Source organism: Pipistrellus kuhlii, unplaced genomic scaffold, assembly GCF_014108245.1.
Source record: "Pipistrellus kuhlii isolate mPipKuh1 unplaced genomic scaffold, mPipKuh1.p scaffold_m20_p_1, whole genome shotgun sequence".
In the NCBI taxonomy this organism is placed as follows: domain Eukaryota; kingdom Metazoa; phylum Chordata; class Mammalia; order Chiroptera; family Vespertilionidae; genus Pipistrellus; species Pipistrellus kuhlii.
In genome coordinates, this window is record NW_023425404.1 from 576768 (window position 1) to 603739 (window position 26972).

At 42.1% G+C, this 26972-nt stretch overlaps 1 long non-coding RNA gene across 1 annotated transcript; it reads left to right on the forward strand.

The window, feature by feature from the left end:
• The first annotated feature begins 1289 nt into the window (after positions 1-1289).
• LOC118714021 lies at positions 1290-26283 on the forward strand. The gene is made up of 6 exons (XR_006740040.1): positions 1290-2524; positions 7231-7293; positions 14244-14411; positions 24721-24827; positions 25726-25849; positions 26078-26283. It is a non-coding gene; the product is annotated as an uncharacterized LOC118714021 (long non-coding RNA).
• The last annotated feature ends 689 nt before the right edge of the window (positions 26284-26972 follow it).

Consider the following 26972-nt stretch of genomic DNA (forward strand, 5'->3'; position numbering starts at 1 on the left):
TTTACTAGGGGCAGCGGGGGCGCGCCCGTGGCGCCCTCGGAGCGGTAGAAAAGAGGTTGCGCGACCCAAGTTTCGTTGGGGTCCCCCCTCCCCCCCCTTTTTTTTTGTCCTTGGCGGTGGGGGTGGTGTGTTAGCGCAGGTCCCAGGGGTGTGGCGGGGGTAGAACGCACGGGCTGGCGGCGGGGAGCTCAGGGAGCAGAGTGGCCGCCCCGGGAGAAGGAGGAGGGTGCGGGGTTCTCACAGGGGTTTTAGGGACAGACCGCTCGGTTTGCTTTCTCTCTCCGTGCGCGGGGAGGGCGAATGGATGGATTCCTCTTTCATTTTTTTTTTTTTTAGGCGCAAACATGAGATTTGCTTCCCCGGCATCATCTTGCTGGCGGCAGGGAAGCGGTTCTGGAACGCTTTCCCGCATACGTCATGGCTGCGCTCGCGGTGCGCGGTCCCACCCCGCACGGAATGCGGTTTTTTGTTTCTGTTGTTTTTTATTTTTATTTATTTATTATTATTATTATTATTATTATTATTATTATTAAAGAACTGTACATTAGGCAGCCGTCTTGGAAGCTGTTGATCGCTCCAGAAACAGTGGCCTGCAGGGGCAAAACGGAGCTTGCCTGACAAACATGCTACGAGATGTTGGCTGAAAGAAAAGAAAAAAAAAGTGTTTTTTGATCCTATCAGCTCACTTGCCTTTTTAGGCAACTGATGTTTGTAGGTGTGTGCGCATCCGGTTTTCATGCAGTCTCTGGTGTCCACCCCCGCAAAAGAGAAAAAACTTATCTGTGGCTGGAGCGAACGTGGTGGCAGCTCAGGACTCGCCCTCTCCTCCTCCGGGTGTTTGGCTGTAAAGAATTAAAGAAGAATAATAATAAGAAGAAGAATAATTAAAGAATATGTTACCTGAGTGGGTCAGGTTAACACGGAGAAGCTCTGGTTGCCTTGGTTGGGGGCGGGAGGCGACGTCCTTGCTGGTTTTATTTGAGCTGCGTAGGTGCAAGCTCGGTGGATTGTGGTTTATCCAAAGGTGGATTCTGGCGCTGCCGTGGCGTGGGTGTTGCCATGGCTACAGGGAGAGGCGGTTGGTGAGTTGCGGGCCAATAAACCCAGCAAGGCCAGACCTCTCCAACTTAGGAAGCCTTGGTAGTAGTTGACTACCCTGGCTGATGCATTCTGGGGCTTTCCCCATTCCCAGCCCCGATCAAAATTCCTGGCTTGATCAATACAGGCAACACACGGGCCTGTCCATTCAATCCCGGATTGATGATGAATACAGGCACATTCACTGCTGGGTATGAGAAGACAGTGTTTGTACCACTTGCCTTTTTTTTTTGTTTTGTTTTGTTTGCTTTTTTGTTCGTAAGTTATTGCTCCTCTTACCTAACCTCACCAGTTTTGAGTATTTTTTAATTCTTGCCTTTTGTGCCTTTTCCCATAGGTAAACCATCCCTGGCACCCTAAAAGGTACACTCCGTGTTATTGTGTATCAGTCTGCTGTCAGAGCACTGAGCCCATAGGACATTGCAAAAGAAAGAAAACTGCAGTTTTGCATAATCTCCATATAGCAACAGTCGCTGTGCTTCCGTGGAACACACAGTGTTCTTTGGCAGCCTCAGTGCGAGGAGCCGGCACTTTGCTTGCTGTGCGCAGTAGATAGCAAAGGACCGCATTTTCCCAGAGCCCAGGTCTCTCCCCTCTCACAGCCTTCTTGTGAAGGTTGCACAAGATGTGAATTTTGCCGGCACTATGTAAATTGCAAAAACTACTGACATAATGCTATTTGACATAATGCAGCTTTTATTGAGTGCCCTAAACTGTCCTGACTTTGTGAGAGGAAGATTTTTCCTTCAGGGTTTTCTACTTTGTGGGAAGAACAGATGGACAGACTCAGATCCGAAATAAATTTTAGGGATCATAGGTTTTTTTTTCTTAATTGAAGGGATGATAGTAATACAGTCTTATTAGCATATATTGCCAGATTTACAGCCCTTGCGGTCACTAGCATATCAGAGTTTGCTTTGGAATTTCCTGGTTTTAGCCCTCAAAGGCCCATGTCCTAGAAAGCCTCTCTGTCCCAGGCAAACTGGGACAGTTGGTCAACCTTGGACTGTTTTCAGTGCCACAAGCTGGGGGGATGAGCAGAATGGGAAGGTTGTTAGTGTGTAGAGGTGATTAGGGTTCCCTGCAGCTGGAGGTTACTGGACACAGGAAAATGGATGTTCTTGTATAAAGTAAGTATGGGCTGACACCTGAAACTCGGCACATCCAAAATCAAAGTGATAACTTTATTCATCTTTATTATTCCTTCTCTCAATCCCCACACATGGGTTCTTTAAAAAAATAAAAATTATATATATATATACACTTAAAATTTTCTATCTAATTCTAATATTTATCTCTGGTAAAGGCTTTACCAAACTTGTAGTCACTTCAGAGTGAAGAAGTTCTTTGTTATGCCATGTTACTATTTGCCAGTCTGATGAAGCCTAATGCTGCCACAATTTGTTGCCCATATCCATAATTGAAGGTATGCTACAATACATTTCACGTAGGGGTTTAGTGGAAATAAAGATGTTCTACTTTTCTAGCCAAGTACATGGACTCCCTGAATTGTCTGTGGGGAAACCTGTTCTTCCACTGCCCCATTGGCAGTTCTCTTTCCACTGTCCTTTTTGACATTCTTTCATCTTTACATTTCTGCTGTCACTATCATAGTTCAAGGCCCTGTTGCTGTTTTTCTAACCCCTGTAAAGATCTTTATTGGTCTTCCATACCTAGTTCCATCTATGGCCAGCTGATGGAGTAGTTTTTTTTAATCACACTTCTGACTATATCATTTCCCTGCTCAAACCTCCCTTGGCTTCCCCTGGCTTCTAGGATTAAGTTCAGATTTCTTAGGAGTACCTTCAGGTCCCTCAATAATCTGGCATATTCATTCTTAATAACCTAGTACCCTTTCCATCTTGTAAACTTCAGCCATATAAATTGTTCTTAAGTCTTTGCTTTCCCCACTCATTCTTTATTCACTTTGCATTCTTGGCCTACCTCTCCGTCCAAAAAGTTCTAATATCCATAAAGCTTTCTTCAAATGCAAAGTCAGCTAAAATAGCCTCTCCCTCCACTGTGCTTCCTTAGCACTTCATATCATCCTCTTCTGTTACCACATTCTACTTTTTAAAAAAATACATATATTTTATTGATTTTTTTACAGAGAGGGCTAGAGAGCTAGAAACATCGATGAGAGAGGAACATCAACCAGCTGCCTCCTGCACACCCCTTACGGGGGATATGCCTGCGCAACCAATGTACATTCCCTTGACCGGAATCGAACCCGGGACCTTTCAGTCCACAGGCCCATGCTCTATCCACTGAGCCAAACCGGTTTCAGCCACATTCTACTTTTAGTAATATGATAGTATATGGTTACTCAATTCCATAAATATTTGTAAAGCACCTTTTGTAAGTGTGGCCCTGTGTTAGGGACCATCTATATATATAAAAGCCTAATATGCAAATTGTCCCCTCGGGAATTCCACTGGCATATGAGTTCAATTGCTTGCTATCATGTGCACTGACCACCATGGGGCGGAGGGAATGAAATAAGGTCCCTAGGCCTGGCCTGATCTCTGGCCAGGCCTAGGGACCTTACCTGTGTATGAATTTTGTGCATTGGGCCTCTAGTAGGGATATAAAATGAAACAGATTGGCACCTTTGATTTGGAGGACTTATATTTTGGTTGGGAGATAATGTGAACCTAAGTAACAATTTCTGTAGGGGAAACTTCACTTTTCTAGAGGGATGAGAGAAAGCTTTGTGGAGCTGGTGGCACCTGAGCTAGCTTGGAGGGTCAGCAACTTATATGGATGTACAGAGGGAAGGCAGTCCATGCAGATGGAATACCAGGAACAAAGCAAGGAGGCTGAAAAGAACAGAGTTCCCCACAGACAATTCAGGGAGTCCATGAACTTGGCTGGAAAAGTAGAACATCTTTATTTCCACTGTTTGCATGAAATCTATTCAAAACTGACAAATAGAGATTGAATAGAGATTGACAAAAGGTATCTTCTATACACACACACACACACACACACACACACACACACACACGAGGGGATGAGTGCATGAATTTGTGCACCTTGAAAGGAAGTGTGGGCTGTGGTAGGCACAAGGTCGGGTCTCGGCCCACCTTCCATATTACCATCCAGCCCCTCCAACCTCAGCTCCCAGTCCCCAGTCTGCCAACAGTCCCACTTCCACTGGGGCCACTCGAGTGATTGGAGCCGATGCCAGCAGCGGTTGTGAGCAGGGCCAGCGCTATCAGCCCCAATTGCCTCTTGGGAGCAGGGGGAGGTAGAGAAGCCCTACCAATTTAAAGTTGTCGCAAGCTCTTGTTGGGTAATTTGAGGATTTTGCACCAAAAGAGCTTGAAGAGCTTCTTGATCAAAATTGGACACACGGCCTTGACCACTCTTGTCATCTAACGAAAAATTTCAGGTGATCAGGGCTGGCAGCCGCTACTTGCACCCACTGCTGGTGCCAAGTGATTAGGACTGGTGCTGGGTACCAGCCGTGGGTGCAAGCAGTGGTGCCGGCAGCTGATGTGAATGGGGCTGGTGCTGGCACGGGAGCAAAGAATTTTCCGTAACCACCAGAGGCTCACCCCAATGACAGCAGCCAGCACCCTGCTTTGGTCTCGTGCCCCTGCTCACCTGCTCCACCATCCCACTGGGGCCAATGGCTGCCATGTTCCGCACATGCCATGTCATGTTTGGTTCCGCCTTTTGGTCTATTTGCACATTAGCCTTTTATTATACAGGACTAGAGGCCTGGTGCATGAAATTTGTGCACTGGGGATGGGGTGGTCCCTCAGCCTGGCCTGTGCCCTCTTGCAATCCGGGACCCCTCAGGGGATGTCTGCCTGCTGCCTTAGGGGAGCGTGCCCAAGCTGGCAGGCGGACATCTTCCTCATAGTCCAGGACCCCTTGCTCCTTACTTGCTGCTCCCTACCACTTGGCTTGCTGCTCCCTTAGTGCTGCCATGGAGGCTCCTGCCACCGCTGCTGCACTCACCAGCCATGAGCCCGGTTTTTGGTTGAGTGGTGCTCCCCCTGTGGGAGCACATTGACCACCAGGGGGCAGCTCCTGCATTGAGCATCTGTGCCCTGGTGGTCAGTTCATAGTGACCAGTCATTCCACCGTTTGGTCAATTTTGCATATTAGGGTTTTATTAAATAGGATAGAATATTGAACTTGAACTGTAAATGAAAAATTTTAGAAAAGAACTAAATAAAATTTTAGATATGAAAATTTAAAAATATATATATTTTATTGATTTTTTACTGAAAGGAAGGGAGAGGGATAGAGTGTTAGAAACATTGATCAGCTGCCTCCTGCACACTCCCTACTGGGTATGTGCTCACAACCAAGGTACATGCCCTTGTCCGGAATCAAACTTGGGACCCTTCAGTCCACAGGCCGACACTCTATCCACTGAGCCAAACTGATTAGGGTAATCTGAAAATTAAAAAGAAAAGAAAAGAAAAGAAAAAAGATGGGACTTTGCTTTCTGTTTTAGCAACTCTGCAAGCCAGAGGGTTTATTTTTTATTTTGATTTTTATTGATTCGGTCTGTAGGCCAGTGCCCTATCCACTGAGCAATTACATATGAATTACATATATTTAATTCTCACCTGAGGATGTTTTTAAAATTGATTTTTAGAGAGAGAAATACCAGTAGGCTGCCTCTGCACCTGTTGACCCACCAAGATCTAACCTAAACCTAAGTATGTGCCCTAATCTAGATTCCAACAGGAAATCCTTTTATGTACAGGTTGAGACTCCAACCAATTGAGCCACCTGGCCAGGGCAGATCTGTGAAAAAAAAAAAAAAAATTTAATGTACCTCCAGGCACTGGTCGGTGTGGATCAGTAGTTAGAGTGTCCTCCAATGCACCAAAGGGTCATAGGTTCGATTCCAGTTGAGGGCACATACACAGGTTGTGGGTTCCATCCCTGTCGGATTGCTTGTACAACTAATCAGTGTTTTTCTATTTTCTTCTCCCTTCCTCTCTCTGTAGAATCAAAAAAAAAAAAAAAAATCAAAACAAAAAACACATATCCTTAGAGGAGAACTTAAAAAGAAAAAAAAAATGCTGGCTTGGTTCAGTGGATTGTGCTTCTGCAGTCAGACTGAAGGATAATGGGTTGGATTCCGAACAATGGCACATACCTAGGTTGCAGGATCAATCTGGGGCCATGGGGGCGGGGATTTAGCAAGAGGCAACCAATTAATATCTCTCACATTAGTTTCAGTCTTTCTCCCTCCCATTCTCTCTCTAAAAAAAAAAAAAAAAAAAAAAAAAAAAAAAAAAAAAAAAAAAAAAAAAAAATCGATGGAAAAATGTCCTCAGGTGAGGATTAACCAAAACAAATAAACACCTATCCGAGGTGTGATTATTGACGGAGTATATGAAGTATTTGTTGAATGAATGGAAAGGGATGGGACTTTGCTTTCTAACTGTTTTAGCAACTCTGCAAGCCAGAGGGGTTATTTTTTATTTTGATTTTTATTGATTCGGTCTGTAGGCCAGTGCTCTATCCACTGAGCAAAACTGGCTAGGGCCAAAACAAAAAAACTTGAAATCCTCTTCAGTGTGATGTGGCTAGTGTTTACCACTGTGTGAACACAAATGATCTCTATATCGACAAGTGTATATGTAGTCATGCGTATGTAATTGATCATCTAATATTAAGGGAACTATTTCAATACTTGAACTGTTTGGTTTTTTATTTTTATCAAATAAGACTCTAAGGCAAAAACTGGCTATCTTTCTGCTACTAGAATTTGGAAGGCAAAACACATTTTAGCATTGTTTTTTTCTTTAAGGTAGGCATTCTAATTAATCACTGATAGCAGCGTTTTTCAAATTATAATATGCTACATTGACAAACCTGGTGTTTGACATTTTAAAGTTTTAGTCTCTTGTTTTAAATTTTGTGCTACCTGAAACGTATAATTAAATTCAACTCTGATCTGGAGTACATAAATGAGATTTTTCATGAGATTTTCCCATAAGATTTTGTTTGTTTATTATCTTGAAAACATTTTCACTGAGAGAATGCGTAGTGATTGCATGAGTAATTTTCATAGCAGTGTATCATGGGTTGCTTTGTATTCCTTCCCATGTGCTGCCCTTCCTAATTAACACCAGCATTTGCTAAATTTTATTGCAGAAAGACTGATAAGATGGAATCCTGTCATCTGGAACCTGTGATCTCTGAATTTGCGTAAAATTTGTCATTTGAGAATTTCCTCTATATATGAATAGTTAATGATGAGATAACTGAACACAAAACAAAATTTGTAGACTTCTACAACTTCTTACCTCTACCTGGAAACTTATTGCAATGATTATCATTTCAGTAAAGCAAGGTTATAGACAGTCCCAAAAGGATAAGATTCCAAGTGGCTTTAGGAATCCTGTAGACAGATTTCCTTATTGCTGGATGAACTCTATTTTAAATGGTAAAATGATTTGATCACAACATAAAAAATCTACCCCTAAAAATGATCTATAGGCAGAGCAAACATGATCAAAATCACTAGGAAACATTATTGAGCAAGGAACTCTAAAAGGTACCAGGCTTGCAAAGAATTACCCCATAGCTCAGTGCTCACAGCTAACCAGCTGTAACCTGCATCGGACAGGAACTGTCTTTTTATTTATGCTGGTTTGTTATTTATATTTACTTATGTCCTTACAACCACGTCTGACACATAATAGTTGCTAAATAAATATATCTTGAATACTTGAATCAACCATTGAGAGAGAAAGTAGTTAAATGGAAAAAAGGAAAGCTCCTTTACAACATAGCTTTTTAAAGGGAAAGTATTATGTTCTTTTTTTATTAATCCTCACCCATGGATATGTTTTTATTGGTTTTTAGAGAGAGGAAGAGAGAGAGAAACATTGATTGGTTGCCTCCTGTACGCACTCTGACTGCGGATCGAACCCCCCACAACTTGGATATGTACCCTGACCAGAAATCAAACCCGAAACCTTTATGGTGTACAGTATGACATTCCAACTAACTGAGCCACCCAGCCAATGCTATTATGTTCTTTTAAAACACCTTTATTGTGTAATATTTATACCTATTAAATTGTATGCTAAGTGTAAATTATTAAGCAAAATATTAAAGTGAACCCACCACCTATTCAAATAACTAGAAAATTACCAATTTTGTGGAAAATACTCCCAATGTCAAACTAGGTGTGCTATCTTATGGATCCTAAATGGTACTACCAAAACACAGGTAGTATATCTGTAAGTGACAGGACATGATTTTTGCACAGATTAAGAGAATACTTGTTTATGTATATTTTGAAATTTATACAGCATTTTGAAACTTATTTTCTTAATTTTAGCTCCCTAAGGAAAGAATCCACAGAAATCTAAGTCCCTCACCTTAATTTTCATTGTTTGTTGATCCCAATAAAGTTTGAGATAATCCTAATGCTGAAACCTGATTTTGGGGCAAGGAATGTAAATGCATAATTTACTTGTTAAAAAGTTCATGTATAAAAATTTATTAAATTAAAATTTTTTTTAAAGTTAGTGTGTAGCTACCTATTAAATTTCAAAGTGTCCGTTCTGCCAGTGGGCTATTCCAGTGAACAGAAATTCAAAAATAAAATCATTACCCATTCTGTGGCTTTCACTTAAATATGCAATCACAATATTTTTCTGTAGGCAATTACTTTTGGAAAAATAAGGTGCCAGTGAACATTTTAATTGAAGCTACTGTTAAAAGCAAAGTCAGCATTTATTCTTCAAAGCCTGGTGTGAAACTGTAAAACAGAAATAAAGAATTAGAGCTTTGAAGTTTCATAGATCAGGATTCAAATTTTGTCACTCGGAGCCTGTGTGAATTTGAGCAAATTAACCCCTCTGACCTATTTTTCCTCATCTGTGAAATAGATGAAAGAGTATCAACTATCTCATTGGTTGTTATAAGGGTGAAATAAAAGTAAAGCAAATGTGAAATAGCACCAAACACACAGAGAATTAAAAAGCTTGTTATGCTTAATAATGGATAAGTTGGATAGAAAAGAAATACACCAGGTCATTATTTCTGTGAAAACTCAAGCATATGTTGGGGATTTTGGAGGTTATATTTTTTCACTAGAAGGGAGGTTGGGCCAGATATACTCAGAGAAACTTTCTAATTTAAAAATCCTGTATGCAATTCACCATAACAGTTTTGGAGACTATGAATGGGAGGCATTTTGGAGGGTGTTTAATAATTATTCTGGAAATACATCCTAAGTTGGGGCAGTGGAGAAAAATCCATTTTAAGTTTCTCTTCTTTTTCTGCTGATATCCAAGTCATTTTTAATAGAACATGTGGATCATTTTCTGTTATTAATGGGTTCTAGAGTTTGATCTTCCCCAAAAGATAACTATCCTTTGATAACTGACTATGTGTGGTGGTACGGCTGTAGGGTCTGTTGACCGATGGTGGAGATTTTTCCATTTTCTTTTCAGTAGAAAAACATTGTGATCAGAACCCAAGGGCAGGATTCTTCCCTTTTGGGTGAGTACCAGCTACACATTCTCTCACTGATCCCCAAGATACATCTAGCTGAAGGGGAAATAGATTCTTGTCTGCTGGTGCCTGTGAAGTGTTGGTGAAGCACTGTTAGAATTCCCCAGGGAGGGGTCTCATGGACCCAGATAAGCAGTAATGTGGAGGTTCCTGACCAGTGGTAAACTGACCCTTAATAAAACTATGACATGGTTTACACCAGTGGTCGGCAAACTCATTAGTTAACAGAGCCAAATATCAACAGTACAACAATTGAAATTTATTTTGAGAGCCAAATTTTTTAAACTTCTAATGCTATTTCTCAAAATAGACTCACCTAGGCCGTGGTATTTTGTGGAAGAGCCACACTCAAGGGGCCAAAGAGCTACATGTGGCTCGTGAGCCACAGTTTATGGACCACTGATTTACACCATTCACCCTGGTTTCCACTTTCTCCTCTCTGGTCTTCAAGTCATGGCTTCCATTCTCGGACATTCAGGGTCTTGATTTAGTATCCTTCAAAATATATACTTTCCCCTAAAGCTCACTTTCTGGAAAAGGTAAGTTATTGATATGCTAAAGTGAAATTTAGGTTAATGTCTTATCTCAGGGATATGTGCATTTCAAACTTCTTATTTAAAAAAAAATGTTTTTATTGATTTTTTAGAGAGAGGGGAAGGGAGAAGGATAGAGAAATGGAAACATCTATGAGAGAAACATCAATCGGCTGCCTCCTGCATGCCCCCTTCTGGGGATCGAGTCCACAACCTAGGCACATGCCTTGTCTGGGAATCAAACCAAGGACCTCTTGGTTTATGAGAAAACTACCTGCAGTAAAAAGTAATTCCTTTCTTAACCTGTGTAACATCATATATGCATATCTAACGAAGAATTCTTACAAATAAAGAAAATGACAAAGTCTCCTATAAGAAAATGGGTAAAAGTCATGAGTAAGCAATTTATAAAAGGGGAAATACAAAGGATCACAAATATTTAAGAATAAAGTAGTGTATTTCTGGAGCTAATGAACAGCACAGTGACTATGTTCTATGGATTCATGCACGTTGAATGGAAATTAATTAGAATGTGGCCAACCTCCCAAGGTCCCTCCCTGGCTGGCCACATTTGGGGCAGTGCTGTGGCTTGAAGGACATCTGCAGAGTGATCAGGGTCCCTCTGGCAGATGGGTTTCCTTGGCCTGGCCTGCGGGGATCTGTTTGAAACCGGCTCTCCACCATCCCTGGATTGGAAGAGGGTGGTTCTTGGGTGATGCACCCCAGAGTCAGACTCCCTTCTCTCTGGTTCTGGGCTGTGTCACCCATGAACTGCCACTGCCAAGTCACCACAGCTCGGCAGTTCCTGCATTGAGTGTCTGCCCCCTGGTGGTCAGTGTGCATCAAACCTGGTCAGACAGTTGTTTAGCCTTTTATATATATAGATACCTGGAAGTGGCTTACCACACACCAATGGTAATTATGTGAGGGATTGGAGGTGTTAGCTTACCTTACTGTGGTAAACATTTTACAATATCAAATTATCACATTGTGTACCTCAAACTTACACTGTTACATGTTAATTATCTTTCAATAAAGCAGAAAAAGAAATAGTCTATAAAGTTCATCCTCTCTTGATTCCCAGAACTCAGTGCTCTCATCTACTTAAAAGCAGAACTGCATCTTCTTGAGCTGTTAAGATCCAAATTAGGCCTGGTCTTCTCCCAATAATATAACTTTGTATTTTCTGCTTCTGGCCAGGTGCCAGGATAGGCCAACTCAGGGACACAGAACAATTATGACCTACTCAAAACCCTAGTTCAGCAAACTAGAGGATGGCAATCCAGAGGGTGGAAATGTTCAAGTAGTCATAACAACAGCAAAAACACCTTGAATAAAACGCTATTGTCCCAAGAGATCATGGGTGTGCTTTTTAAACTGTTAAATGTCAAACTGACTGATAGAGTCAAATGTTGGTAGGCATTCAGAAGGGTTATTTCTTATCAAATAGAGAACCGTGTTGCAAAATCATTATCTGCAATCAAACAGTTGGTAATCTTGGTAAGAACCTCAACTCAAAGGCCTTCTGGGTTGTTTCCTTTTTTTATTTTTTATTTTATTTTATTTTTAAAAAAATATTTTATTGATTTTTTTTTTACAGAGAGGAAGAGAGAGGGATAGAGAGTTAGAAACATCGATGAGAGAGAATCATTGATCAATTGCCTCTTGCATACCCCCTACTGGGGATGTGCCTGCAACCAAGGTACATGCCCTTGACCGGAATCGAACCCGGGACCTCTCAGTTCGCAGGCCGATGCTCTATACACTGAGCTAAACCAGTTTCGGCTGGGTTGTTTCCTTAACTTCCCTTCAGAATTGGGTAGCATGGAGCGAGAAGTTACCATGGGATACCATGACCGGGAAGGTGATTTTACTGCTGAAAAGGTGGGCTGGCTGATACAATTTAATACCAACTGCTAAAGCAATTGAAAATTAGGAGAATGATTTGGTGCAAGCTCATGAAAAAGTCTTCAAGCATGATTTGCTCTGGTCCCCTTTTCAAACAAAGGTGCAAGGAAGAAAAATACCCCTGCATTTCAAACTGCCCCATCCAAGAACCCACAGCTTGCCTTCCATGAGGAGCCACAGAGGAAGGAATTTACCTCTAGTGGAAAGTTTACTGAATAAGCGGAGCTGACTACTTGAAAATTACCTGTTCCAAAAGCCCTTCAGAAGCCAGTAATCCTATTAGCACGGCTTCTGGAACAGTTACCTACCTGCAGTAAAAAGTAATTAGAACTGTCAGACAGCACATAATTGCTCTGGTGCCTAAATGAATGGGGACTCTTCTCTGAAAGGAGTTACTGTTCCTAAATGACTCAGCTCAGCCCATCGTCTTTGCTTGGGTTGCTGACAAATTGGGCCATCTGCCTAAACCAGGAGGAAGGGTGAAAGGCGTGAAGGAGCTTTAAATTGGAAACAAGGCAGGACAAGGACTACCCAAAGTTTATCCAGCTGAAGGGCTTTTTTCCCTTTTTCTTTTTCCTTTGAAGGGCATTTCTCAGCCACCTTCAAGCCTTTCCTGACAGCAGAGGCACTCAAGGCTGCTGGCAGCTCAAGGACTTGGCTGCTGGCTGCATCATAGGACCTCTGACTCTCCGGCCTTTTCCTCCCATTCTTTGCCAGTGCTCACTATTTTTACAAGAGAGTCTAGAGAGCAGCAATCCCCATTCCCACAGCTGGGCAACAAGGTCAAGGGTATCAAAGGAGGTCATTTCCAAAGGAAATCCATGGGAAGGGTTTGGCAAGGACAGGAGTCAATTTGTAAAAGGAAAAAAAAAAATTCCTGTAAATTGGAGCAATGCCTTTCTAATAAATAACAAAAGTCTCAGATGCTTTTCAGGACTCCCACGGGACTCGCTTTCACCTGCTGCAAAGCCAGCTCTGCTTAGCTAACGTCACTAACAGCTGGGATACAGTGGCCCCAACTCTGGGGGAGAAGATCAGAGTTCTGGCCCAGCCACACCAGAGCCAAGGGCACAGTTCTGGGCCAGCTCTTAGATTTCCCAGGCTTCTGTTTTGTCACCTGTAAAGCTCGAGGAGCGGTTATCGGTGAGGGTTCTCTACTTGGGAATTCTCTGCTAGACTTGGGGCACAGTTGGGCTGTGTGGTCCGAATGCCGGGGGAATGCTCTGGGCAGCAGCTTTGGGGATGAAGATCTCAGGAGCTCTCAGGTCTAAAGGGCATGAATAAGCCCTGGGGGAAACTTACACAAACATGGCTGCAGATTTGGGAGGCAGTAGATTGTCAGGTAGAGGACTGGCTCCATGGTAACTGTGTGCCTAGAGGCGGGTGCAAGTAACCGAACTTGCTCGGCCTTGCTATTATCCATTACCCTCTGCAAACGAGGAAGAGGAAGCATTGCAGGAAAGTCATATCGGTGAGCATTGCTGATGCAGAGAGAGTGAGTCCAGCCCCTGGAGCCACTGGCTTCCTGCTTGGTCTTCCATCCCAGTAACAGCTAATTTGGCAACTCCGCTGCCTGCAAAAACAACAGACCTTATACATCTGTCTGTGCACCAGCTCCAAGTTTAAATACTAATACTTACTCATAATATTAAATACCTAACTTAACTGCGGAGGCATTTGCTACTTAGAGACCAATAATATTGGTTTGAATGTGTTGCTAAGAAGACATGAATAATTTCCTGAAAAATTATGCCTGGGGTAGTTGCATAAATAACAGTAATTAAGCAAACGCCTGAGATGATTATTTACCAATTATTAATTCAAAGTCTATTTTCTTCCTCTCCACTTGAGATGTACTTTATTATCATATCTATGAAAAATGTTAGTAGAAAGACGTATATTTAATGAGCACCTATTAGGGATGTCACTTGACTTAATGCACTACTTTAAAAACAGTTTATCAACTATAATGCTTTTATAAATAACAATTTTTGATGCAAGGACAATTCACCTATTTTTTACCAACCACTTTGTTCAAAATACTGAGTCAGGATAGTAAAAAAACCAGAAACATTGCTTGGCAAGTGGAATGGGGAAACTGAGATAGATAGCTGAACAAACTGGCCAACCAACTTACAGCCAGCTAGAGAAGGTCACCACCCTAGAGATAGCATCTAGGTCTCCGATGTATTTCAGATCCAGGCCCAGAAAAGCAGCAGAACCAGGTGGGCAACACCAGGACCAGTTGTAATGACTAAGGTGTTGACTAATCAGTAGAGACCATGACCGTGAAAGGGAACACCTGGAAAACTGACTGAAACCCTCCCTGAGACCTCCGCTGAGATTCCCGCCTGCATGAGATAGGTAAAAACCCTCAAAACAAAAGACCCAACATGTGCTCGCTTTCTTTCTTTCTTTCTTTCTTTCTTTCTTTCTTTCTTTCTTTCTTTCTTTCTTTCTTTCTTTCTTTCTTAAAATATATTTTATTGATTTTTTACAGAGAGGAAGAGAGAGGGATAGAGAGTTAGAAACATCAATCAGCTGCCTCCTGCACACCCCTATTGGGAATGTGCCCGCAACCAAGGCACATGCCCTTGATGGAAACGAACCTGGGACCCTTCAGTCCGCAGGCCTACGCTCTATCCACTGAGCTAAACTGGTTTGGACTCACACAATGTCTTTCTCTTCCTTTTACACCCCCCCCCCCCCATGCATCTCTAAACTCTCAAGGTCCCTACAAGACTTGGAGTCAGGGAAGCAATAACCCCCTGAACCTGTCTCCAAGGCTGTCTTTTCTCTGACTTCCTAGTAAGCCAAAGAAGCTGTCTCATCCTCTCCTGTTACTTCCTCTGCGCTAAGCACTTCCTTGTCTCACTGTCCCTAGCTTAATAAGCATACCTTCAAAATCACCTGGACTTGTGAAATCTTTCCTGCACAAAATCAAGGAAGGACACACTACTGGCCGGCCCTGAGCAGACCTGCTCAGGGCCAGGTCTCCTGTCCCACAACAATATTTTCAGGCAGATTTGACCCTATGCAACTCCCCGTACCACCCATCAGACGTGTTTCCAATGGAACATCCATGTTCATTCTGTAAGCGGTGGCCTTCCCGAGCACAGGGCCAGGCACCATGCTATAGAACTGAGAATAAGCACTTGAGTGCTTTCTGCTCTCATCTCCCTTTAAGAGCTCTTGTCATCCTCAAGGTCGAAGCTTTCGAGAGCTCATCTTGTTTTTCAAGATTTCAAACTCTGTGCAGACAACTCTCAAGTCAAGGTTTTCAGCCCTGTAGCCCTCTAGGCCCACATCCCCACTCACGTGGGTATTCTATCGGAAACCAAACTCTTAACTCTGGGCCAGTCTGAGTCTGGAAGGCTTCTATTGCGTAAAATGTGGGGTGTGGGTAGGTGTGGGGAGAGGGGCAGAAGGGTTTTCTTGGTAGGAGAGCAGCCAACAGAGAATTAAGAATAAAAGTGTGTGTGTGTGGCCAAAACTGGTTTGGCTCAGTGGATAGAGCGTCGGTCTGCGGACTGAAAGGTCCCGGGTTCAGTTCCGGTCAAGGGTATGTACCTTGGTTGTGGGCACATCCCCAGTAGGGGGTGTGCAAGAGGCAGCTGATCGATGGTTCTCTCTCATCGATGTTTCTAACTCTATCCCTCTCTCTTCCTCTCTGTAAAAAATCAATAAAATATATATATTTTTAAAAGTGTGTGTGTGGGGGGGGGATGTGTTAGAGGGGGAGCACTGCCCAGCTCCTGGGGACCCTTCAGACTGGGAGGAGGGAGAGAGAACTGAAGCCATTAGCATTTGTGTTTGACTGAAGAAATGATGGGTGGCGTCCGTGTTCAGATGGATTGAAAGGAGATCAGGCAAGGGGTTCAGCTAAGGGGCTATTTTAATATAAAGTGTAACATCATGATAGCATTGATTACATGACAGACCATTTTGATCCTTTTGGAGGAGGAGAGGATCATAAACCCTTTGAGAATAGAATGAAAGCTTGGAGGTCTTCTTCCCAAAAAAATATGCACTCATGTACCCAGCAGGCGATGACACTATGTATAATTCATGGGACCCAGTGGGTGATGAAATAAGTAGATTTGGGATCCCCAAAGGAAACAGGAAGATTTGCACAGGGTAGCTGAGAGAAGTCAATAGGAGACTCAGAAAATGAAGTCATTTGGGAAAGAAGGGAACAGGTTTTGTTTCATGGAACAGACATGTAGACACATGGAGATGTGCTTTTGGCAGCTGTACAGGTGTCTGGAGCTCTGAGGAGAGACCTGGCCGCATGGCTGGATGAGGAGATCTGAGTCATTCGAGTCAATTGAAAGAGTTTACATTATGAGAATGAATGAGCTCACTGGGTTAACAAAAACAAACAAACAAACAAAACAGCAGAAAGCAATCAATAAATGATGGAGGCGTAGCCCTAGCTGGTTTGTTTCAGTGGATAGAGCATCGGCCTGTGGACTGAAAGGTGGGGGTTTGATTCCAGTCAAGGGCACATGCCCAGGTTGCGGGCTCAATCCCCAGTAGGGGGCATGCAGGAGACAGCTGATCAATGATTCTCATCATTGATGTTTTTATCTCTCCCTCTCTGAAACCAATAAATAAAAATAGATTATAAAAAAGTATACTTTTTATAAATAAAAAATAATGGAAGCATAAATATATGGATTTGGGATTGCTGTTGCAAAAACCATACCTAAAAAAAACAGACACTAGGTGAATTCCTAAGTAAATCATTGCATTAATATGTAAAGCTTAAAAATCAAACGCAACTTGTAAGAATCAGATCAGGTTAGAAGCTGACCATTTAAAGTGATAGTTGAAATGAGCTTTAGGTGAACAGATACATCAAGATGGCTAAACTTTTCTCAGTCATTTTCACGGTGATTATGTGTTGCTGTGGTAGCAGTGTACGTTCGCATAGTGTGTCTCTGTAATCCCGGCTCTCTGCCTGCATCACCTGAGCTGGCAGCTGAAGCGGCAGGACCTTGACCCTGTAACCTGCACTCACTGGGGCTTTCTGGAGATTGATCTCCTGGGAACCGATGTGTAGACTGCTCTCCCAGGAGAGAGAAGGGAAATGATATGGGTGGTTCCCAAAATATCCAGGCTGCTGCCCACTATTTTTGAGAAATCAGCACTCTGACATTCAGCTTTGGGAATTCACCAGTTCTTCTAACTGGAGCAAGGGGCATACCTATTCCAGAGACTGAGGTGGGACACAACCCTGAACCCTCCCTCGGTCACTTTTCCAGCCTGTTGCCACCTTCCCACAGGGTCTAGTGGTCACTGGACTGCATGAGTCCAGCTGGGACCGAAAACACTATAGCCACGAACTACCCTGGAACTGAACACTAGTTCTGATTTCTCACAACCCACATCCTATTTACTGAACTATTTTAGTCAAACACAAGTACTAATGGAGACCATGATTTATTTAACAAAATAATTGTCGCAGTTTCAGAGGCCCTAAGTCACCTTTACTTCCCATGAGCTATCTAGCTTTGGGGACCCATTCAGATAGTTATAACAGGCCTAAAAGAACTCCACTCCCCAGAACTTGCAACTCCTGGAACACTGTTGCTTGTTTAACTTTATTATATTGTCTCTTATCAGGAAACATCAAATGACCAGAGAGGTGACGCAAGCCAAAGAGCCCAGTGTCTAGCCCTCTTATCAGATGAGCCATTTTTTTGGGCGAACCACAACTCTGGAGCCTTCACTGAGGTTTGGAATGAAGATCCTGAGGCCCACTCCTTTCCTCACATCCAGGAAGGACCACGGGGTCTTTGGAAGGGTTGAAGCAGAAGAAAATTGTTTCCTTGGCTCCAAAAAGCAAATTATCCACAACAGCCTTGGTCGGCTCAGTCGGAGGGACTGGGCTGGCTTGTGGGGACCTGTCCTGGGTAAGGAGCTCCTAGAGGGGCCTTTGAAGGCCTCATCAATAGAAGGGGTTTAAGTCAGGGAGGAAGCAGGTAGAAGGGTTAAGACCCCGAGAAGCCGCCAAAGCCGGTTTGGCTCAGTGGTAGAGCATCAGTCTGCGGACTGAAAGGTCCCAGGTTCGATTCCGGTCAAGGGCATGTACCTTGGTTGCGGGCACATCCCCAGTAGGGGGTGTGCAAGAGGCAGCTGGTCGATGTTTCTCTCTCATCGACGTTTCTAGCTCTCTATCTCTCTCCCTTCCTCTCTGTAAAAAAAAATCAATAAAATATATTAAAAAAAAAAAAAGACCCTGAGAAGCCATCTGAGGTCCAAGGGTCTCGGAAAGGCTGTAAGCAAGGAGCAGGTTGGGGGGTAAGAAGTGAGGGCTCAGCCCAGATAGATGCTTGTACGACAGACGAGTGAACTGGGACCATCTCTGTGACTGAGGAGGTCGTGGCACTGGGGCCACCTGTTCCAATTGAGGATGACCAAAGGGAGAGCACAGAATGGCTAACTAAGATGTGCCAGAGCAGACCAATTAGGAAAATTCTAGAAAATGGAGATTCTGTTATATTTTTGAAACAGAAATAAAGTGCCTAAAATTAGAGTTTGACATTTCCTTGTGCGATGGGCATTTTGTATAATTTTGCAAAGGACTAATAAGTGCTCATTAGCCACACAGCTCCCACCAGCTTCCTTCTGGTGTTTTGTGCCGCCTGGTCCCAGCTCTGGTAGCCAACAGCCACTGGGGCGTTAGTGATGCAGCAACTTGTCATCAAGTCTATTTTTTGTGGAGGAGAGAGGTCTTTCCTTCCTGCCTTCATTCTTGTTATTGAATAGTGGTCCCTCGAACCAAGCACAAAGCTCCCCTTCCTATTGGCACATTGAGGGTCAGCAGGCAGAGTGGGCAGAGCTGCTGGAGGGAGCCTGGGCCCTCCTGGCTGTGTGTTTACCTCCTCCAGCTGGCTGGCCTGTGTGCAGCCTGGACTCCCACTGGGCCCATGTGCTGCTTCTGTCACCTTGCCACTGGCTTCTCCTCACTCCCCACTGCTCTCCTCCCTCTCCTGTGATCGTGGGAGCAGCTCAGCGAGGCCCCCTCTAATCTTTCCTTGCCTCCCTGTGAGTTTTCCAGCAGGGGCCATGTTCTACATGGGGTGCCCCTCCTGGGAATGACACGGGGTTTCCAGGAGGTAAAAAACAAAAACCAAAAATCCTGGCGGGGAGGGGGTTGTCATCTCTGTATGTTCCCTCAGCCCTTAGAGGCCAGGGCAGTGGTAGGAATCTGGTCCGTGCTTACTAAAAGAAATATAAAAAGGAATCAAACACATGGACACATTTAGGGCCTGGCAGTTCTGAGAGTTTGTAGGATGATACATGTCAGTAATTTAAAAATCTCAGTTGCTTCTAGCTATTATACTGGGTCCTATGGAATCTTGTCTTTGAGTGCTGAGGGTGACGATGGGTCACCATACTTTTCAATTGCTCCAGGGCAGGAGACCAGGTTTTCCTGAGCATCCTGGTTCTGAGAGGTTCACTTCTGGAAGGTTCTTCGAAAGCCCACCGATGCGAAGCCCGGTGTCTCTGGCTGGCATGTTAGAGATGTTAATTTAGTTTTATGCCTTTATTACATGATCCCATTTAAAAGAAAAAAAACTCCCTAGCACTGTTTATCTGATTGCTTAGGGTCTCATGCTGTGATGTATAAAGTTTTACAGTAATTGAAAAAGTAATGAATAACACCCCAGGCAGTAAACAAATCACAAAGTTCATTAATTCAAAGTACCGAACGTCAATTCATACAGTGTAAACTAACATTACCTACAGTGTAAGAATGGGAAAGTGGGAATTAATTTTATTTTAATTTTTAATGTACTCTTGACTGCTCATAAAAGATATTAAACATTAACATAATTTAATATATATACGCTGGCATTTATTAAACCACTGATTCATGAACAAATTAAGCATCATGTATTTTTTAAGTATTTCAGAATCAATAGTGATAATTAACTGGAATGTCAGAGGAAGTCATTATCAACAAATTCTGCAGAATCCCCCACAGATTATGCAACCCATATGCTGAAGGACCGTGCAAGGTTGCCATCAGCTGCCTGATCAGCTCAAGAGAGGTTGGAAGACATCATGCCTTCACTTGTTCGGATGAATCAGTGAGCCAAACTTCGTGACAGATCAGGAGGTGAGTTCCACCCTTGATGCCACTTTCCCTAACAGGGAGAGATGTGTTTCCCGAGTTTAGGCAAATCAAGCTGCGCTATGGAGTTCTGCCTACAGCATAGGCATCACTAATGATGCAGAAGGGCAAACCACACTGGGAGTGTCGCTTCGTCTGAATGACTGTCACCACTCTATGACATGTCATTGCTGAGCTCTTCAAAGTTGAGGGACCTGACTTGAATTTAGGTTTTAAAATATTTTTTAATTTTTGAGTAATTTTGTAAATGTATTGATGAGAGAGAAGAGAGAGACACTTTTATTTATGCATTCATTGGTTGCTTCTTGTATGTGCCCTGACCAGGGATCAAACCTACAACCTCGGTGAATGGGGATGACGTTCTAAACAACTGAGCTACCTGCCAGGGCTGAATTTTTTATTTTTTATTTTATTTTATTTTTTTTAATTTATATATTTTATTGATTTTTGTACAGAGAGGAAGTGAGAGAGACAGAGAGTTAGAAACATCAATGAGAGAGAGTCATCGATCAGCTGCCTCTTGCACACCCCCCACCGGGGATATGCCCGAAACCAAGGTACATGCCCTTGACCAGAATCGAACCCGGGGCCCTTCAGTCCCCAAGCCAACGCTCTATCCATTGAGCCAAACTGGTCCCGGCTGAATTTTTATTTTTTAAATACAAAATTTAACTCAGAATAAGGAGCAAATTAGGATGATTTTTCACTAAAAGGAAAAAGTTGTCACTCTGAGGACTGGATTAGTTGGTAAATCCAATCAGGGGCTAAACATAGACCGAAGTGTTGGGTGTTTTCCCCTAGTTGTACAGTGTATTTACTCACAAAATTCCCAGTGGTTGATGTTGAATTTGAGCACTGGATTCTGAGCTGCTGAAAAAAGAATCAATTGTCTCTGAAATTTGTCAGTATATTGTTTTGTATTTTTCTGCTCTAATAGGGCCTTTTGGCTTAAATTATCTAGTTTAACAGGCTAGCATGATCAAAATAATAAAATGATTGCCAAGTGTCCACTAAGTACACCCATAAATTCTATCAGTTTGTTAATATTTATTTAGGTTCATAATTTCCCCCCAAATGAATCACTTGCACTTAAGCTTATAATCTGCCTCATGTCAGTGGCCTCTTTGCTGGTGCGCTCTGTAGAGCCACTTTGGCTCATAGTTTGCAATTATTTATACAAAAAAATTATTAACCAGAAATTGTACTTTATTTAAATAATTCTGGAAGAAATAATTTTGGGACTGGACTATTCTTTTGTAAATAACTTCTTTCTCCTTTTTTATAAAGGTAAGAATATTCATTATATAATATGTTATTCATTATAATAAAGGTTAAATGCATATATTTTCCACAACTCCACTGCCCAGATGTTACCTTGTTTATTTTGGGATGCATAAACTTTATTTTTCAAATATACATATATTTTCCCCACAAGTGTGGTCATACTAAGCCTATTGTCTTAAAACCTTTAAGAAACATGTTTTATCATAGTAGCTCTCCATATTAATAAGTATAAATGGATCTCATCACTTTTTAAAAAGTATATATATATTTTTATTGATTTTAGAGAGAGGAAAGCAGAGGGTGAGAGAAAAATATTGATAGGTATCAATAGTTGTCTCAAAACCTCCTACTGGGGATTAAGCCAGCAACCTAGGTATGTGCCCTGACCAGGAATCGAACCATCTTTTGATACACGGGACAACACCCAACAAACTAAGCCACACTGGCCAGGGTGATTTCATCACTTTTAAGGCTACATAACATTTTACTGTATAGACCTTTAGGTCTTTTTAAATTTTCATTATTTTTTATGGACTGAATTATGTTCCTCCAGAATTCATATGTTGAAGACCTCAGCGTGACTGTAAGGTTAAATGAGGTCACAGGGTAAGGCCTTAATCCAGTATTCATATGGCATCTTTATATGAAGAAGAAGCGCCGCCAGAGCAAAGTCCATGTGAGGACACAGTGAGACCTGGCTGTCTGCAAGCGAGGAAGAGGTCTCACCAGAAACGAACCCTGCCAACACCTTGATCTTGGACCTCAAACCTCCAAAAAATAAATGCCTGTTGTTTAAGTCACAGTTTGTTTTTCAGTTATGGCATCCATAGCAGTCTAACACACCATTATAAACCCAATAGCTGCCTATTTGAGGTAAATTCCTAGAAAAGAACTTGTTAGTTCAAAAGTATTCTCCATATCTTCTCCTTTCCCCCTCCATCTGCCTTTATTATTTTCTCCTTTGACTTTCTTACACATATTGCCAAATTCCCATCCAGAAGGTTTCTACCCAGGTATCTTCCCACTCTCGGTGTATGTCTGTCTTCTGTACCTACTGGAATTTTCAGTCTTTTAAATCTTCACTATCATCTATTGTGATGAAATTTACATTTCTTTGACATTAAAAAGAGCATTTTCTACATTATTATTTGCATATCTTGGTTTGTGAATTGCATTTTCATTCCATGTTCCCATTTTTATGGGGGAGTGTCATATTTTTCTTATTTATAAGATCTTTATATGTTTTCAGATATTAACTCAGATGATGTAGTTCTTAAACATTTTTTTATTGCTTCACTTTTTATATTTGTTTCTAACAGGTTTATTTTTGTAGTGTAGAAGTTTAAAATCTTAATTTGGTAAAACTTATCAACATTTTCTTTTCAGAATTTCTAGCTTTGGTGTCATGTTTAGAAAGATTTTATTTGTCCCAAGATGTAAAAATTACCTATATTTTTCTCATTTTTTGCATGTGTTGTTAAAATATTTAATCTCTGACCCAATTAGAATCTATTTGAAATTAAGGAGAACTAGGGCTACAATAACATTTTCTGAATTAAGTGTTAATTAAGTTACATTACTCTGAATTAAAATTTATTTTGAGATTATTATTACCTCTTTGCTGATTTGAAATGTCATATATATGATAGAGTACGTTCTGTTTCTGTACTCTGTATTCTGAGCTATTATGTCTACCTTGTTTTAAACCAATTCTATACCATTCAAATTACTGTGGGCTATTACAGCAATATATTTTAAATCTGGTAGGGCAGGCTTACTTGACTATTTAAACGACATTCTCAGTTCATATCGCAAGTTATAAACCATAGTTGGGGTGTGATGAAAAGAGTGTTGCTATTACCAGTCGAGTCTTTTATTTCATCGCGGCTGCAATTATACTGAACAAATGTCTCTTCCATGGTCCCACCACATCATCTCATGAACATTATCTGCTAATGTGTGCACTTCTCATCCTGGATTACGAGGTCCTTGAAGGCATCTTAAATGATGTTTCTCTCACCTGAGATGGTATTTTATTATCAGTGTAGAGGATAGTACTTGGCATGTAGTTGAAAAATATTAATGTTGTGTTTTTTAAATAAAAAATAAGGAGCTTTTTAAATTTCCCATCTGTTTTGGTAACTTTCCCTTATTTCAGTTGATTAAGTTTTATTTTGCATTGAAGCATCATGTCAGTATCTCAAATTCTTGAGTTAATTAATCTAAAATTCTTATAAGTTGTTTATAAAACTACTAGAGGCCTGGTGCATGAATTTGTGCACGATGGGCACCCATTGGGCCAAACCAGCAGGGGGAAGGGTCATAGGCAGTTGGTCAGCTGGGACCAGATCTGGCCGGTTGGCTGCTGCAGTGCGCATCATTCCACAGTTACAGTTGCTGGGCTTTTATATATATAGATGATTTGAAATAGGTCATCTTTGTTTAATAAGCCTGCCTTTGGTGACTTTATTCCAACAAATGTTAAACACTTACTATATTCTGTAGAAGATCTTGCAGGTTGGGTTCCCAGTGGCTGTGTCTAAAGGGACCGAATGAAGGAGGGAGTGTTTGTTACATTATGTTTTGGTCAGGGCTGAAACATGTCTAGTTCTGATTCTAATTTTATTTCTGGAAATGGTTTTTCCTGATCTTATTTTCTACCACAGTGAAAGGAGAGTATAGAGAAGAGAGTTGAATCTCCTCCTCTTTTCTCAGTGGGTACACAGGGATTTCCATTTTTTTCTAAAATATATATATTTTTTAAATCAGGGGTTTTCGGGCTCCGCACACTTGACATTTGGGGCCAGATAATTCTTTCTTGGGCTGTCCTGTACATTGTAGAATGTTTAGCAGTATCTCTGGCCTCTGTCCACTAGCTTTAGTACCACTCCCCAGTTATGACAACCAAAAATATTTCCACACATTGCCAAATGTCCCCTGGAGAGGAAAATTGCCACTCCCTTCACCCCAATGAGAACCATGGATTTATAATAATAATAATAATAATAAAAGCACAAATAGAATAAATTAAGGAAAAAGGAGAAACTGTTAATACGTGCTAAAGTGAGGACAGGGGTGAGCACACAATAATATGTTGTATTACTTTATATCTGTAAACTCTTCCCAAAGACTCAAAAGGAAAATGTATCTTGTTAGTCGTTTATATAGGAGATCTAAATCTTTTAGCTTTTGGATAGTTGAAAGTGATGTTTCCAATAAACTCTTGTCTTCCTTCCACCACAGGTTGGACACACCCTGGCAGAATCAACCCATGGGGATGCTGCTCCTTGATCTGCCACTTCATACATGTTGTTCAGAGATGATGGCAATTTATCCTCGCTCCTGATGCTGTACTTGGCCCAGTTTATTGTTCCTGCCTGATTTCCAGCAATCCATGACACCCCCTCCTTCATATTCCTTTCTGTCTGATCCATTCTTTATACTTCCAGAGAGTGATTTTTCTAAGACTCAAATAGTTGAGATTCCCGTATTTAAACTCCTTCAAAATAAGATCCAAACACCTTAGAATGGTGCAATAATTGCTGTGTGATTCCTCTGCATATCGCCTGGAGTTGGCACAGACTTATGGGAACTGTCCTTCATAAGACTGCTCTCGCTTCAGACGCCAGGCACAAGTTCAGAGATCCCCAGGCTACGCCCACTTCTGACCAACTGGCTACAAATTCGGAGGTTCCCTTAATTACCTAAGATATGATGATCCTTTGCTAGAACATTTGATAAACAGAAAAGTGGATAATGCATGATTATAGTTTAATGAGAAAGGGCACATATCAGGACCAGACACAATGAAGAGACACATAGGATGAGATCAGGAGCGTCCTGGATGTCAGGCTTCTGAGCACTTTCCTTGTGGAATCAGGATGCACCACCCTCCCGCACACGGATGTGCTCACCAACCAGGAAGCTCACCGGAGCCTTGGTGTCTCGAGTTTTATGCGAGTTTCATTATGTGGGCATGATTGAACGCCATCTCCAGCGCCCATCCACTGCCTAGAGGTCAGCTGGTTCAAAGCCCAACCTTCTAATCACACAGTCTGTGGGGAGACCACATCCTGAGTGGTATTGTTAGCATAAACTCAGGTGTGGTCAGGGACCCACCATAAATAACAAAGAATCACTCGGGAAATTCCAAGGATTTGGTGCTTCCCTCTGAAGAACCAGGGACAAGAACATTCAGGTCCTACCTGAGCCGTTCTTCCCAGCTCACCCCATCCTCTCTCATTTCAGTGCCCGGCTGAGCGTCCTTGAACACACCTTGCTGTTGTAGACCCTGCCCATGCTATTTTCTCGGCTCACATTTGCTTTCTCCTTGGTCTGTCCATAGACTTCCTCCTTATCTGTCAAGACACAGGTAAGCTGCTCCACCTCTGTGGAGCCCTCCCAGGCACATAACCCCCACCTCCCCAGTGCTGGCTGAACTCCTGGTTCATTTGTAGATTATCTTTGCACTTACATCTTCGGGCCAGAGTTGTTTGTTGGGATGCCTGTATGTATGCTGGTACATAGTGTAGTGACTTTCCTGAGCAAGTGTTTTGTGGGGCTTTGCCTTTATTATTGGAAGTTATACTTGTCTTTTTAGAACGTGTCCTCTGGTCCTCCTTCGCTGTCCTTTCTGGCACCTCCCTCCTCAGGCTCTGGCGCAGTGGCAGTTCATCGTTACAAACACCCCCCCTTAGCTTCTGATGGATGAGCAAAGCGGCCATCGAAGATGTGTGGCTGACAGTCCTGCCTAGCCATTCCTGTTTTGGCGAAGTCGTGGATAACGTTGATGAGATGACACAAGTAAGGTTTTATTTTATTTTTAAATATATTTTTATTGATTTTTTTCACAGAGAAGAAGAAAGAGGGATAGATATAGTTAGAAACATCGATGAGAGAGAATCATCGACCAGCCGCCTCCTGCACACCTCCTACTGGGGATGTGCCCGAAACCAATGTATACGCCCTTGACCAGAATCGAACCTGGGATCCTTCAGTTTGCAGGCCGAAGCTCTATCCACTGAGCCAAACTGGTCTCAGCACAAGTAAGGTTTGTTGAATATCTAGAAATAAGGCATGGTTAAGTATATCATGATCCCATCCCTTAGGTGAAGTATTTTACACATAAAACATGTTTATGAGATTTGAATTAAAACAGAGAGATGCTTGTGTATTTATTATACTTGGAAGAAAAGCAATCACAATCATGATGAAAAAAATATATAAACTAAGACACCTGAGAAGCATAAAAGAAAGGAAGAAAGAAAAGGCCTGTGTAGAAATACTCCAATAGTATTCGTCTTTGGGTAATGGAAATTGGGTGACTATTGCCCATCTTCTAGATATGTTCCTGCTTTTAAAACGTTTTCTGTATCAAGCAGGTATTGCATGCTTAAAATAAGGAGAGGATAGTTCCTCTCTGTGTTCCCAAAGAAGTAGGCAAAGGTGAAATCAATTTAACTTAGGTACTTCCACCTGCAACTGGAAGTTTACAG